General features: G+C 36.3%; 1 pseudogene; it reads right to left on the bottom strand.

The window, feature by feature from the left end:
• Positions 1-412: 412 nt before the first annotated feature.
• The window catches only part of LOC107561028 (ADP-ribosylation factor-binding protein GGA3-like), a 17852-nt pseudogene continuing 2841 nt past the window's right edge, over positions 413-15423 (bottom strand).

Below are 15423 nucleotides of genomic sequence, written 5' to 3'. Positions count from 1 at the left end.
CTTTAAATGTAGGCGCTGTTGTGGAGACGCATGTCACGTGACAACGTCAACATGGCGGATGTAGTATGTCCGAATTCCATTCATACTACTCGCATTCATACTATATAGAACGTACTTTTTTAATGGGCGAGTAGTACGTTCAAATTCAAATGTAGTACTAAGCAGTATGCGATTTCGGACGCAGCCACGATACCCGCGTAATGCCACCGGACGTGACGACATTTATAAGGGTCCATTTCCGGAGTCCCATTACTGACCCTTATCCTCCCTGTTACCTTTATAGACAGACAAAATTAGGGAGGAATGTCACCAGCTGCATTTTAGCAGCTAAGTTGAGTGTACGTAATTTGGGCAAAACTAAAAAAAGCCAGCAGACACATTATACCACTGTAAAATTCATAGAATTGTTCAAAACAATATATTTATTTGTCTTTAAAACAGTATAAATTGCATTCAATTGAAGATTTTCCTTTAAAATCTAAAAAGAACAGCATCATCGGAAGATTTATGAAGCTCTTCTCAGAAATAATTTAGAAAGTCAGTTTCATTTATATGATTTTTTTCCCCATCTCTCTCTCTCTCTCACACACACACACACACAATCATTCAGTAAAATACACTACTAGACACATCCAGCCTGCCGTAAAAAAAAAAAGCCATTAAAAAACAAATTAAGAGAAGGGGGCAAAGGCTTTCATTCCTTCCATAAGACCACACTGCAAACACAACTTTTAACAGTCAAAGTTTATAATATAAATAATGGCATCTTCAATAACCCCAAAATGTAAAGTTTGTCTTTTTAAAACATCAAAATTTCCTGTCCAATTATATACATAAAGACAGAAATCAGAAAATATAAGTGATTCCTTCCAGAGGTGTAAAAAAGGAAATAAAGTGAACACGATACTTTGCATACATCCAAAAACACAGAATTCAAAGTATGCATTGCACCATTTTGTGTGACAATGTTATCTGATGTAAAACAAATTAAACTGGGCTTTAAACCATTGAGGCCAGCCATGTCAAACACCACAAATCTGATCAATAGTAATGAAATAAATATGTAAAACTCAGTAAGAACATCCATAGAATTCACAAAGCACAAAAACACAACTGATGCATCACATCAAGGGAAACGGATTGAAAGAAAAGATGTAACATGTCCAGTGCTATCACATTAACCCTCCACTGCATTCAGGGTGAGGTATGAGTTGAATAGTTTAGTGGTGGCTAACAATTAAATTATGACTCAAACACTCATAGGCAACATATTTATATTAATAACAACAGCACCTAATGACCAAGACCAATACATCAAGACATTTGTGGGATTACTCAGAGATTGGGTTTATCACCCAGCGTGTCAAAGGTAAAGTCCTGGACATAAAATCTCTTTGTGACACTGCTGACGGCTCATCCATGCACATACACACTGTTTTTTTTATTTGTCTTCATGAGTATTAACGCTTACACAGCTATAAATGACCCCATCTTTCCACTGGAGGGAACTTGTCTATCTCTCCAGACTCTGTGACCTGTCGATCTCCAAGGATGAATGTCAACTTGTACCTCATTCTCACTTTCTCCTGAAAAAATAAATAAATAACTTTTTAACATTATGTATTTAACATAATCATTTAGTTTATCATATAAATTGTATCATGTAAGCACACAAGTAATTGCTTGATATATAACACTAGCAAAAGTTAATCTAACTCGTGCCAAATATTGCTGAGTTTAGCAATTTAGTCATTCTCAAAATATGGTGACAAGCATTTCCCTTAACCCTATTTTGTTTTACACAAAACCCTTGTCCTCATTTCTTGATTTATTTAGTTTTCTTAGGTTAGTGTAAGGTCTAACAAGTTTGCAAAAGAGAAAACAATATAATTAATAATATAAATTATTAATGGAAATTCATGCTGCCATTTCTGTTGCATATGAGAAACAGTAAACGCCAATTTCGTTGCAGTCTGGAGCCCTGTATAGTGAGAACATAATAGGTGTTAGTACACTTATTTTATTTTACTTAACATTTGGACAAAGGGACACAAGTCAAATTGTTTATTATGATTAAAACTGAACCTTGCTATATCAGAAAGGCAGTATTTTTTGAAAATGACCCATTTTTACTTCTACAGTAGGCAACAGACACATACCCGTCAACCCTCCAGTTTTTCCCATATTTTACCATTCTATCCCGCTATCATCCCGTTTAAATATTTTCCCGAAATTATCCCGTATTTTAAATCTTTCTATAAAAACAAAATCCCACTGGACGTATTTTATATGTTTGCTACGTTTGCTTCCGGTAAAACTCCTGTAATTTGTATGGGCCAAACCTCATTATATGAATAATCACGACAACAAATTCCAAGGTTATCCAGTTGCCAGATCTGGTGTGAAACGCATCTTTCTCACACGATCGACACATACCAATTTCAACCCATTTGTCCCCTCAACTTGGCAACCTACAGCCCAGTGATGCTGATATGTGCACAGGTAGTACCACGTCAAGGAAACAAGGATCACTGGTAGAAATGGGAGGAGAAGTCTCAGGTGGTGCTCCAGTGAAAAAAAACTAAATATACATGTAAATTTAAATGTATATTTACATGTATAATGAGATATAGCTTACACTTCAAAAGGCTATTTAATTGATTAAATATGAGCCGCAAGTTTCAAAGTCAGGTGCTGCCCTGCTTTGTTTACTGAAGTTACCAGGGAAACGGCTATATTCCTGGCAAAATGTGCCACCTGCTGGCAGAGAATGAATTTGCATTTTTCAATAAGCCCTTTTGCTCTTTGTTTAGACCAAAGACAAAAACGACTCTTATTTTTATGCAGAAAACATGAAGTTGTAAATGTGAACTGGTGGATCGACAAGAAGATAATGAATTATAAAACTCTAAAGATATAGCCTACACTAAGATATATTTATGTTACTAAATGAACAATTGTTAGATAATAATTGTTTAAATTAATATAAAAATAATAATATAATATAAAACTTGTTACTTTTGACTCCGCCCCCCTTCCCGTATTTTGGTACCCAAATGTTGACAGGTATGAACAGACATAAAACAAATGCAGTGACATTAAAAGGTACAATATGTAAGTCTTCACCACTAGAGAGCGTATTCAAAAGAAAAAAAGGCGTAGTTTGATGATGCCGTGACTGAGTGTGGAATCATGGGAGTTGTCGTCTTCATCCCCACAGCTGACGCAATCTGATGAGACTCAGGCAGAAATCATGTTCATGGATGAGCTAATGTATTAAAGATTTATTAACATCGTAGTATGAAGCAGAGTGAGGCGGAAAGCCGTCTATGCTAAACGAGGCCGCTGAAGCAATTGCTAATGAGAGACGAGAGTGACACATGGCTCGAAAGTAGCGGTGCTTTTATTATGCCACACTTTGGCCCTTCCGTTCCTTCCGGTCGTGCGTATGTGGGGTAAAGCAGCGCTGTTTTATCATACTAGATACGTTTGAAAGTTCTGTTATAATGCTACTCTGTGCAGTCGTCACCTGTCTAATAAAAAGCACAACATATTAAAGCGTCTTTGGTGTTTCCATGTTTTCTACAAAACAAAACCGGAAATTGAGGGTGTATGACGTCATAGGCAGGCGACACAATGACACTATGGACACGGTCTGTGTCACTAGTTAAAATCGCTTATTTCTCTGGATTTAAACATTCTTCGAAATATTTGGGATAATGCAAGTACACCAAGTCAGCAAAATATATAACACCGTTCTAGTGGTTTTTGGATATTTTAATAAAAAAATCTTACATATTGTGCCTTTAAGTTACTTCTTTAATAAATGTCTTGATAATGCTGAGACAAGTGTCTTTTTGAGGACAAATTTGCACCCAGAAGTAAGCTAAATCTAGCAAAACCAACTTTGAGGATGTCCTCATTTGTGAAATTTGTTTTTTGATAGCATTTTCATAGCAAAGTAAACAAGTGTTTTTTTCTTCACCTTCAGTGGGTTAGCCAGCAGCATGATCTGAGTGATGGAACTGGGGGGGCATGAAGGGGTTAAAAGGCGCCATTTCTGTTCCAGAAGGGGGCTGCAGCTTCACTCTCATAGACTGTCAATCACAAACTAGAGAGGTAACAAAGTCAAAAATAAATGAACTGCAAACATGAAATCAAAAGCTACTCAGAACTGCAAAATCCATAGAGTAAAAATGCTTGTTTATTACAAAACAGTAACTGTGTACTGTTCGGATCGATTTAAATGATATATGGAAAACTATTAATTGTTAAACCTTCAGTAAAACATTAAAAAATACATTCTGTTCCCTCTCACCTTTGGCACAGCAGCCTGAAGCACTATGTTCCTCACCAACAGAGGTGCTGTGTTCAGCATTGACACCACAATCACGAGAACATCAGGGCGACCAAGCGGGTGGTCAGAAGCAAAGTGCAACAACACGCGAACACCATCCTTATCGTAGGCTGTCACTGGACCCTCCTTACCTGTGAAAATATAAAAGTAAAAAAACACACCGTACTAAGCCAAACAGGCAAGTAATTAATCTGGAATACCTGATATGGTTCTCTAATATCAGAACAAAAGGAACCTTTAATCAACAGCATCCACATTTATTTATTGGCCTTACTTGGTTTAATGGCCTCCAGTTGGACAAAGACACTGGTCAGGGAGATATCCGAGCCTGAGGGTGACTGACTGGTGGGCCAGGTTGGAGAGAGGGATCTGAAGAGAGGGCTGTCTGGCGCAAAGCTCTGAGGTTTGGCAGAGGTTAAAGCAGAAGGGACTGGTGTTATTCCAGCGGGCAAACTCAATGTGGTTAATGCAGGATGGATGTTCTCTTCCCCAGCTCTAAGTTCTCTGCTACCCAAGCTTGAATAATTGGACTGGCTGCTTCATACAGAATAAAAACAAACAATTAGTTGTGTTTAAAAGAAATGAGGCATTGCACCACCAGCTTTGATTCATAATTAAAGGCTCTAATAATAGTGTGTAAGCTGTGCCCCTTTACTTCCATGTATGAATGCTAATATTAAACTGCTTCATTTGTGAACAACTTGCATTTACCAATTACATCAATCCAACACACTAGAATTTATTTCAAAATGTATTTATTCCTGTGATAAGAAAGCTGAATTTTCACCAGCCATTACTCCAGTCTTCAGTGTAACATCCTTCAGAAATAATTTATTATGCTGATTGCTATGCTCAAGAAACCTCTTTTCATCATTATCATAGTTGAAAATGGTTGCTCAAAGTGTAATGAACCTTTCTGATTCTGAAAACCACAATGCTTTTTCGTTTTATCAATACTACTTCTACTTTATTTTATTTAATCCTCTCACTACCTAGCCTTGTCCAAGTCCAGCATGGCAAAATCTTTGCAGCTCTGCTGGAGGGAGTCTTCAAAGATTGAGGTAGCTTCAGAGGCAGGTGGTGCTGTTGAGGTGAGAGGCTGTAGGGGAGCAGCGCTGCAGAGTAGTTCAATCACTGATTTGGAAGTCTGTCACAAAATAATAATAATAATTGTATAAGTACATATAAAATATCGTAAGATACAGATTTTCTAAGCATATTTAACTTATATATCCAGCACTCTTGTAATCTTACTTGTGAAGAAATCCACTGATTGCTTTGAGCTTCTTTTGTATTCCTTTCTGCCGACTTGCTTGAGTTTGAGTCCAGATTAGTAAGGTCTGAAAAGTAGTCATTTTGAAGCATTCATTTTAAATATTTTAAAGTCTGTATTAAACCAAAAAATGAAGCCTGGGTGACTGTTTGATACTTATTGAATTTAAACTCATTCTTATATAAAACTCTTAAAATAAATGTAAACTAGATACTGTTTTCTATTTTAACATTCTAAATTGTACAAACCCGATTCCAAAAAAGTTGGGACACTGTACAAATTGTGAATAAAAACAGAATGCAATGATGGGGAAGTTTCAAATTTCAATATTTTATTCAGAATACAACATAGACGACATATCATATGTTTAAACTGAGAAAATGTATCATTTTAAGGGAAAAATAAGTTGATTTTAAATTTTATGGCATCAACACATCTCAAAAAAGTTGGGACAAGGCCATGTTTACCACTGTGTGGCATCCCCTCTTCTTTTTATAACAGTCTGCAAACGTCTGGGGACTGAGGAGACAAGTTGCTCAAGTTTAGGAATAGGAATGTTGTCCCATTCTTGTCTAATACAGGCTTCTAGTTGCTCAACTGTCTTAGGTCTTCTTTTTGACACATCTTCCTCTTTATGATGCGCCAAATGTTTTCTATGGGTGAAAGATCTGGACTGCAGGCTGGCCATTTCAGTACCCGGATCCTTCTTCTACGCAGCCATGATGTTGTAATTGATGCAGTATGTGGTCTGGCATTGTCATGTTGGAAAATGCAAGGTCCTCCCTGAAAGAGACGACGTCTGGATGGGAGCATATGTTGTTCTAGAACTTGGATATACCTTTCAGCATTGATGGTGCCTTTCCAGATGTGTAAGCTGCCCATGCCACACGCACTCATGCAACCCCATACCATCAGAGATGCAGGCTTCTGAACGGAGCGCTGATAACAATTTGGGTTGTCCTTGTCCTCTTTAGTCCGGATGACATGGCGTCCCAGTTTTCCAAAAAGAACTTCAAATTTTGATTCGTCTGACCACAGAACAGTTTTCCACTTTGCCACAGTCCATTTTAAATGAGCCTTGGCCCAGAGAAAACGCCTGCGCTTCTGGATCATGTTTAGATATGGCTTGTTTTTTGACCTATAGAGTTTTAGCTGGCAACGGCGAATGGCACGGTGGATTGTGTTCACCGACGATGTTTTCTGGAAGTATTCCTGAGCCCATGTTGTGATTTCCATTACAGTAGCATTCCTGTATGTGATGCAGTGCCGTCTAAGGGCCCGAAGATCACGGGCATCCAGTATGGTTTTCCGGCCTTGACCCTTACGCACAGAGATTGTTCCAGATTCTCTGAATCTTTGGATGATATTATGCACTGTAGATGATGATAACTTCAAACTCTTTGCAATTTTTCTCTGAGAAACTCCTTTCTGATATTGCTCCACTATTTTTCGCTGCAGCATTGGGGGAATTGGTGATCCTCTGCCCATCTTGACTTCTGAGAGACACTGCTACTCTGAGAGGCTCTTTTTATACCCAATTATGTTGCCAATTGACCTAATAAGTTGCAAATTGGTCTTCCAGCTGTTCCTTATATGTACATTTAACTTTTCCGGCCTCTTATTGCTACCTGTCCCAACTTTTTTGGAATGTGTAGCTCTCATGAAATCCAAAATGAGCCAATATTTGGCATGACATTTCAAAATGTCTCACTTTCAACATTTGATATGTTATCTATATTCTATTGTGAATAAAATATAAGTTTATGAGATTTGTAAATTATTCCATTCCTTTTTTACTCACAATTTGTACAGTGTCCCAACTTTTTTGGAATTGGGTTTGTATTTTTTTCTGTAATGCCAAAGCTCAATTTTCAGCAGCTATTACATACAGTCTCCAGTGTCACATGATCCTGTCTAATGATCCTGTTCTAATAAAGTTTTCTGCTGTATAGCAGAAAAAAAAAACAATGGACATGCTTTTAATTTATTTTCTTTTAAATAAAGTAAACTGTGACAAATCATACCCAAAAATTCTTCATACAGTGAAGAATACAATACTACCAGTAAAACTGATACAAATTTGGGTCCAAAAATGATTCAGACAGAGTCTGGGAAAACTACTGTAGTTGAGGTTTGCATGAAGTTGGGTGACAGCATGCCCAGGAGACTACAGGCTGTCATTAAGGCTAAGGGCTGCCCGACAAAGTATTGATAGTTGTGTAAATACTGTCATACTAACAGCTGTCTGAATTATTTTGGTTGATTGTAATCTAGTACATACCTTTCTATCAAAATTATCTAACATTATCAAGATGAATTTGTTCTGACACAGTGTAACTGAGTTCTTGTCATATTTTATTACCATTTTCTAAACTATAGCGAATATAATGTGAGAAATGTTGAAGGTGTCTGAATAAATTTTGGTTTGACTGTATCTATTTGATAAATGAAGTTAACCAACTAACATTATACATACCCTTTTAGTTTCTGTACCCAATATTTGAAAAATGTACAAATGCAATAAAAACATCGGTATCGGCAAGTACCAAAAATAAAAGTATCGGTATCAGGTGAGTACTGGAAAAAATGGTATCGGTGCATCCCTAATTTTTGATGAACAAAAATTTTGGAGAACAGCATTTATTTGAAATGGAAATCTTACTGACACCAAACTTCTGAACGGTAATGTATTACATTAATAAAATATCAATTATACACTGCAAATGTTCTATAAAGCCATTTTTACCTAATGAACCAAGTTTGTCATCTAGAAGAGGAAAAACTGCTGGGAAGCTGGCTTGGTGGAGGACTGATCTGGAAACTTGACCCAGAGGACGTGTTGGAAGAGGAAGGCTGAGCTCCAACTAAAGGAGTAAGTGTAAGGAGGTCAGCTGGTAGAGAATCAGAGTGCTGAGGTGATGTCAAAACATGTTTAAGGGGCGAAGGGGTCCCAGAGTCCAAATCAGCCAAATTAATCAAAATTTCAGAAGTGGTTCTGTCAGTGGTGCCTAAACAAATTAAAAACATGAACTCAGACTGAATTGCATTTTCAGGGTAGCAGTTTGATAAATCATGCAAGCTCTTTGGATGATTCAGATACCAAAACAATTTAATTAATACATTAAGTAATGAAGTGTAACAATTCTAGTACATTATACATACGTTCTGAAGCAGTTGATCCTGGCAAGTCAATCATAATGCTCTGTCCTTCAACAATCTTTTTATAGGAGTTGATGACTCGTGAGAGATCATCACTAGCGTGCAAAATATCACCTGCACCAAAGAAAAATAGAAAACCACATCTAAAAGAGTGGAAGTTTAGTTATTTCTAATATATTATCGGCTGAAGACCTCAATGAGTTTTTGCTTACTAATGTGTATTACCTAAGGCACTGTCATCATCATCGGTCTCAGTGGCAAGTCTGAAGACAGCAGTTCTAAGTTTGTCACAGTCATTATACAGATCCTATGAACATAAAGCAAGTTGCACATGTTCAGACACATTTAATTGCAGCAGTGACCACATCTAAACTCAGGTGTCTTACCTTTAGAAGTTCTTTATCTTCTTGCGTTGACTCCTCTCTTTTGAAATGACTTAGCATTTCATTAAGGAGCTTTACACTGTTGTTCACCTCCTCTAGGATGCTGACACGATGGGAAACTTTCTGCTGTAGAACCACATCCTGAAAGCAAAGCAAGAGGGCTATAAGCCATGTGACAAATCTATTCTTCTTTCAAGCACAACAATTAAGGGAGTAAACAAAATGATCAATGTTATGACACAAATGTGAATTTATTTAAAAATACACTAAACTTGCTTTTAAAAACAATGAGCAAGTTGTTTTCTGAATTAAAAATATATATATATTTTTTTTTTTGGTATAGTTTGGTATAATATTGTATTATTATTTCTTAGAAAAGTATATTGGATTAAAACTACAAATTATTATAAAACATAATCACAAAATCGGTATGCAGGGAAAAAACCCTGAAAATAAAAATATAACAGACCATTATGGCTGTGTGTCAGGAAGTCTATTAAAATGTCAATATTTTGATTTATGACGACAGTATTTTATGAATATGTCATGGGGTGCATCTCCCCCAAACACAGTTACATTTATATTTAAATGTATATTTATATTTTAATAACATTTAACAATGATTACACATTGTGTGTTCACTAATGTCTGTTCAGTGACTAAATGAAAAATGTTATTACTTTTTACATGCAAGTCACTAAATTTATTTATTATTTCTTGGAAATGTAAACATTCTTCAGACCCATATGATTTGAACTAGGGCTGGGCGATTTTGCAAAACATTTAAATCTCGATTTTCCCAGAATGTTTGACAGATTCTCGAGTTTTTACAATTTTTAACAAGTCAACTTGAAAATGTAACTACAACATGATTCAAGTTACTTTTTCTTTATTAACCCTCTAGTTAAAGAAAATTTTATTCCAAGCGCAGCACACATGAAGTTGTCAACATGATGTAAATGTTAAACAAATCACTTGTTAAATATCTTTGCAGAAAATATGCAAAAACTACAACTACATATTGTACAAACTTGCCTTATACATATTATGTGTTTAAAAATAATACGAGTAAAATTATTTTAGAAAATCTCAAAAGTCAAGGTAATTCAAATTCAAAATGACTGAAGGTATAACACCAGTAGACTTTTTATTAAAGCTGCAGTCCATAAGTTTTGCCTCTTTGTCGCCATCTCTGTTTGAAAACCTGCAATTGCAGCTGTGTGCGGAATTATCTTACTTGCATGAGTCGTGCACCGGCACAGCTCCAGCGTGAATGAATCTAATATTTTGAGGAGGAGTGTGTGTAGCAGTCAGTCACCGCATCGGTGTGGATATTTACTGTACTACGCAATCACAGATTCTAGCCTACCTCTTGGAATATATGAGCCAAATAAGAATTTTCACCGTCATCTGAACAAGTAACAAGTCTGCCACGTTTGTTCTGACCAACTGAGGAAAAAAGCATTACAATAAATCGTGCTACCAATGGTGATTTAATCTAAAGATTGGTTAGCTCATATCACATCAAACGGTGCAAATTATCATTATTGATATACTTTATTCTCAAATTATTAAATGTTAACAACATCAGCATTGCGTGACTATGAGTATAGTGTGTAGATTACAGTTCCTGCACAGTCTAATCTCTAATTGTCATACCATTCGAATTTCATATTAAGAAATTATTTTACCCAAAAAGTAAATTATGCTCCCTTCGAACTGGTTTTCTTTAAAATACAAATCTTGTGTAATCCCAGACTATCTGTAATCAGAAGCACATTTAAAACTGGAATATAATTTAATTCACATGTGTTTCATAAACACATAATCCTTTCTGGATTACAATACGCCATCAAAATGATACATTTAATTATTCTGGCTGTTGTGAGAAAAGGCTATAAACGATTGGCCACCTGCAGGATCCTCACATGCGATAGCCTAGTAGCCGGGACAACTTCTTTATGTTTACAGACGTGACGTAATGACGCAGTGCCATGCTCGAATTTCCCCCGAAATCCTACCCGTACCACTCAAATTAGAAAACATTATTATAAACTAACCGTTGTGAATCGGGCTAAAGGAAGGCGATAGTTTTGAACACTGGCTGGTTATGTACTTGCTCAAATATTGATTTCAGATCATTTTTAAACAAAAAAAACAAAACAAAAAAGTTACGGACTGCAGCGCAGCTTTCAGCCTGTCACCATGATGCAAACATGAAATATCAGAGATACAGTAGTAGTTCTTTACAGGTTTTTTATTCGATTGCGCTCCCTTTCCATAGTTTTTTCTGTGTAAACATGGATGTGTTTGACTGTTGCGCTCTTGCAGTGTCTCATGCCATTCTAAAAACACTGCACTCAAGTTAAAAGAAGTTCACTCCCATCTTCTTGCATGTTTTACCTATTCCACTGCCCGAGTCGCATCTTTGTCAAAACAAAAGCGCTGTGTGAATGATGCCTAGCGCTAAATTTATGGTCCTTCACAGAGCGCATCACACGTGAGCGGTTAATCACGTGCGCCGACATGTGGTTGGATCGTTCTTTTCTCTTTACGGTTATCACCGGCATATTGTCAAAGTGACTAATTCTAACATTTGGTAATATTTCTATTCAACATCGCGATTCCTTGATTTCTAAAAATAAAATCATGGCAAAACAATAAATTCGAATTAAGCCCCATTCAGACTACACGATTTTGCCATGATCTGCTTGAAGTATGGTGTCGTGGGGATTCGTATACGACAATGGGCGTCGGGACGCACGATTCAATCATTTCATCTCGTGTAGTGTGTCATAGTGCACTACACCTCTGCCATGCTTCACGACGTCAACACAAAGACTAGCATGTTACATTTTTTTTCCATCGTACACGACAAGTTCCATCACAGCTATGACACTTGCCAATAGGAGCACAGAAGCGCCTTTGCACAAGCTTTCAAACATGCTGAAACGAAAGGGAGACAATGGTATCGGTCCTACTAGGTGTAATTTTACAATAGAGGAAAATGTTCGTGGAGCTACGGCAACAATACTCCTGCATTTATGATGAGGGACTACCGCGACACAGTGAAAAACACTGTTCTCTTTGACAGTCCATACCATCCTCTTCATGCCATCCAGATTTGTGTCCATTGTCTGGGTTTCTTTCTTTTTTGGGCTTTTCTGATGACAAGACAGGGCAAAACACGCTGTTTCCTAGCCATTGTTTGCTTACGCTCATAGCACCTTCTGTTTTGTCCCGCGCTATTGATGACAGCACACATGTTGTTAATGACGGCATGCGATGAATGGTCAGGTAGCATCATATAGTCTGACATGTTTCTTGTTCACGACACAAGATTTTATGAGTCAAAATCACATAATCTGACACAGTGACTGTCGTAACCGACAAAAAAATTGTGTAGTCTGAACGGGGCTTTAATCGATAAAATCGCCCAGCCCTAATTTGAACTAGATTTTTTAATTATTTTCTTACTTGTCACTGACCCCAAAATATTTGTTTCCTAACATATATTCTCTTAAATTAGTAATACTAATACATAAGTATAAAATTATCCAATAATCCTCACCTCTTTGACCATGTTTTTGATAATGCAGTTGGCTTCTTGAAGATCCTCTGGCTTTTTACTTTTAAGAAGTTCTGCAAGACGCTGCAGGGACAATTTTTTATTTTTTAAAGACAATGGTTTAAAACTTTACAAGACATGTACTGGCTCACACTGTGGTCAAAACAGTTCCCCATAAAAGAATATTCCAGGCTCAGTACAAGTTAAGCAAAAGGTTAAAAGCAAAACTGTAAAGGCCCATTCACACCAAGCACGATAACGATAAAGATAATGATAAAGATATAGTTATAAAAATCTTTCTCAATATTAAAACAGTTCACACCACAGCTATAACGATAAAGGCACAGAGAAGCGATATCGTTGTAATCACTTTCAGAACGATTTTTTTTCCAGCTGATGAACGATGAAAACACTGACAGCCAATCAGAATCAATCCTGCTGTGATGAGCTCAAGAGTTTAAAGAGGCAGATGCGAGTGTGCTTAGAATAAACAGACGATATCCTTGGCTGGTGTGGACTAATATCCTTATCTTTATAGTTATCGTTCTTGGTGTGAACGGGGCTTAAGGCATTGTATTTCATAAAAGCACTCGCATTGACTTTTCTGTTGAAATTTGAGCTAAAACCATTTTTAATTATTTTTATGGCCTTAAGTTGTCAAAGCAACAAAATGGTAAAACTGGATATAGCTCCTCCCTGAACAGGTTAGTAAATCATTTTGAGACTAAAATCATTTTAACACACATTTGTGGCTACACATTTGAAACAGCAATTATTTTAGCATTTATGTCATTCAATTCCAGTGAAGTTGTAAGTTGTATCACTTCAATTGTAGGTTCCATTATAGCTTTGTAAACTGTAAGCAATAAACTAATTTAATTGCACAATTTAATTAAGCTTTAATATAGTACTGAACCCGGAATATTCGTTTAATCTCGGATACTGTAATGTGCTTCTTCACCTTAGTCTTTTCCTTATTGTCAAACACTGGATTCTTGGGCTTTGGCGAGGGAATGAGGGTCTTGTCCTCAGGAATCACTGGGTCTTCTGCTACAATGCCCGAGAAAGAATGTGGTAAAGATTGAACAAGACAGGCTAGCAAATTTGGAACACAGAAATTAAGTAGGTGATATTCCTATAAAAGTAAATGTTTATATTTGTGATGAAAGAACCTTGCTTCTTTAGCATTTGATAGGCCTCTACGATCTTTGCCTCATCGGGTAACGCAACTGACCAGCTGTAAAGCAACTCTATTACTTTAGTATTCACTCGTTCAGATACTCTGTCTCCCAAACACTGTAGGATAAAAAGCATAAATAAGACCATATAAAGGTACATTATAGAGACATTAAAACATTTCATGTGTTGATTTTTCTGTAATAAATGGTTAGTTTAATTTTAAAAAAGCAAAAGCAAGCAAAATGAAAGCAAGAAGGTCATACAGGTTTGAAATGAGTAAATGAAGACAAAATTGTCATTACCTTTGGTGAAACTACTTTGATGAGTTAATTTAAAAATATAAATTTTCCAACTTCATTATAAAATCTTCTCCCACAGTTCTTCATGCAAGCTTCTAAAACCTAATGAAGATCTGAATTTAGTTAGTCATTTTATTTAAAAAATATATATTTTTGTTTAATTTAAGAGACGGAAGGAGATAAACTCACAGTTAGTGCTTGTAATGATTCCCAGTCTTGAGGCGACTGGATTTTATGTGCTAATAATCTGACCGAGATCTGTGGGCTGCAAGACACAGACTAAATTCTCACTTGATTCACGAGAGGAAACACAAACATAGTGTCCCCATGTATTAGTTTCATATACCAGTTATAAAAGGTAAACATACCCCTCAAGTTCTTTATTGATTTGGTCGCAGAACCCAATGATGTACTCCCACTCCTCCTGTCTGTTGGAAGGATCGGTGGCTTTGTCTAACAAGAAAAATCTCACTAATATCACCATTTTCAAACGAAAACTAAATAGCATTACTTATCAGTTGTTACTCTTATTCTTTACTTTTGTTTCCCAAAAATTTGAATTAACAAATTATTAAATAAGGTCATAATAAATCTAAATTTGTGCATTTTGCGGATGTTTTTATCCCAAGAGACTTAGGATAGAAGTAAGCCATTTGTCACAGAGGCAACACTAGTCACAGTGTATGATTCCACGTTTATTTTAAAGTTTACATTAATTAAACTGTTCACATTTCGTATACTATTTATATTACATTTAACTGTGCAACATGCCAATGAAGGTTAAGAAAAAATGTTTGGGTTTCTACATAAAACTGAAGCAACTGAGATAATAAAGAAGTGTTCAGTTAAACTGTTTTAGGCAACAGCAGTTCAAAAGGAGTTTAATAATGGTAGATGACAGATGAGCTTACAAATCACAAATGCGTCTGTGTCTCAAAACCTAGTGAGCCGCCTAAGTAACCTAGACATTTAGGTGCATAATAAACGCGTTCGTATGGAACGATATTCCGGACAATTTTCAAATAGAATAGCAAATTGTATTATCAATTGCGTTTTCAATATGTGGACGCATAAATTGTGACATAATCCAAATGCAATTGCAAATCCTGCATTAGCGTTTGCATTTTCGCTTTCGCGAAAATGCCAAATTTCAAATGAAAAAGCAAAGTCCATTTGCAACTGTATTTCCCATGTCTTAGGAGTTA

Source organism: Sinocyclocheilus grahami, unplaced genomic scaffold (assembly GCF_001515645.1).
Source record: "Sinocyclocheilus grahami isolate Dianchi unplaced genomic scaffold, SAMN03320097.WGS_v1.1 scaffold752.1, whole genome shotgun sequence".
NCBI classification, from domain to species: domain Eukaryota; kingdom Metazoa; phylum Chordata; class Actinopteri; order Cypriniformes; family Cyprinidae; genus Sinocyclocheilus; species Sinocyclocheilus grahami.
Note: the sequence above shows the minus strand (reverse complement) of the source record. Positions and strands in the feature narration are given on the sequence as shown.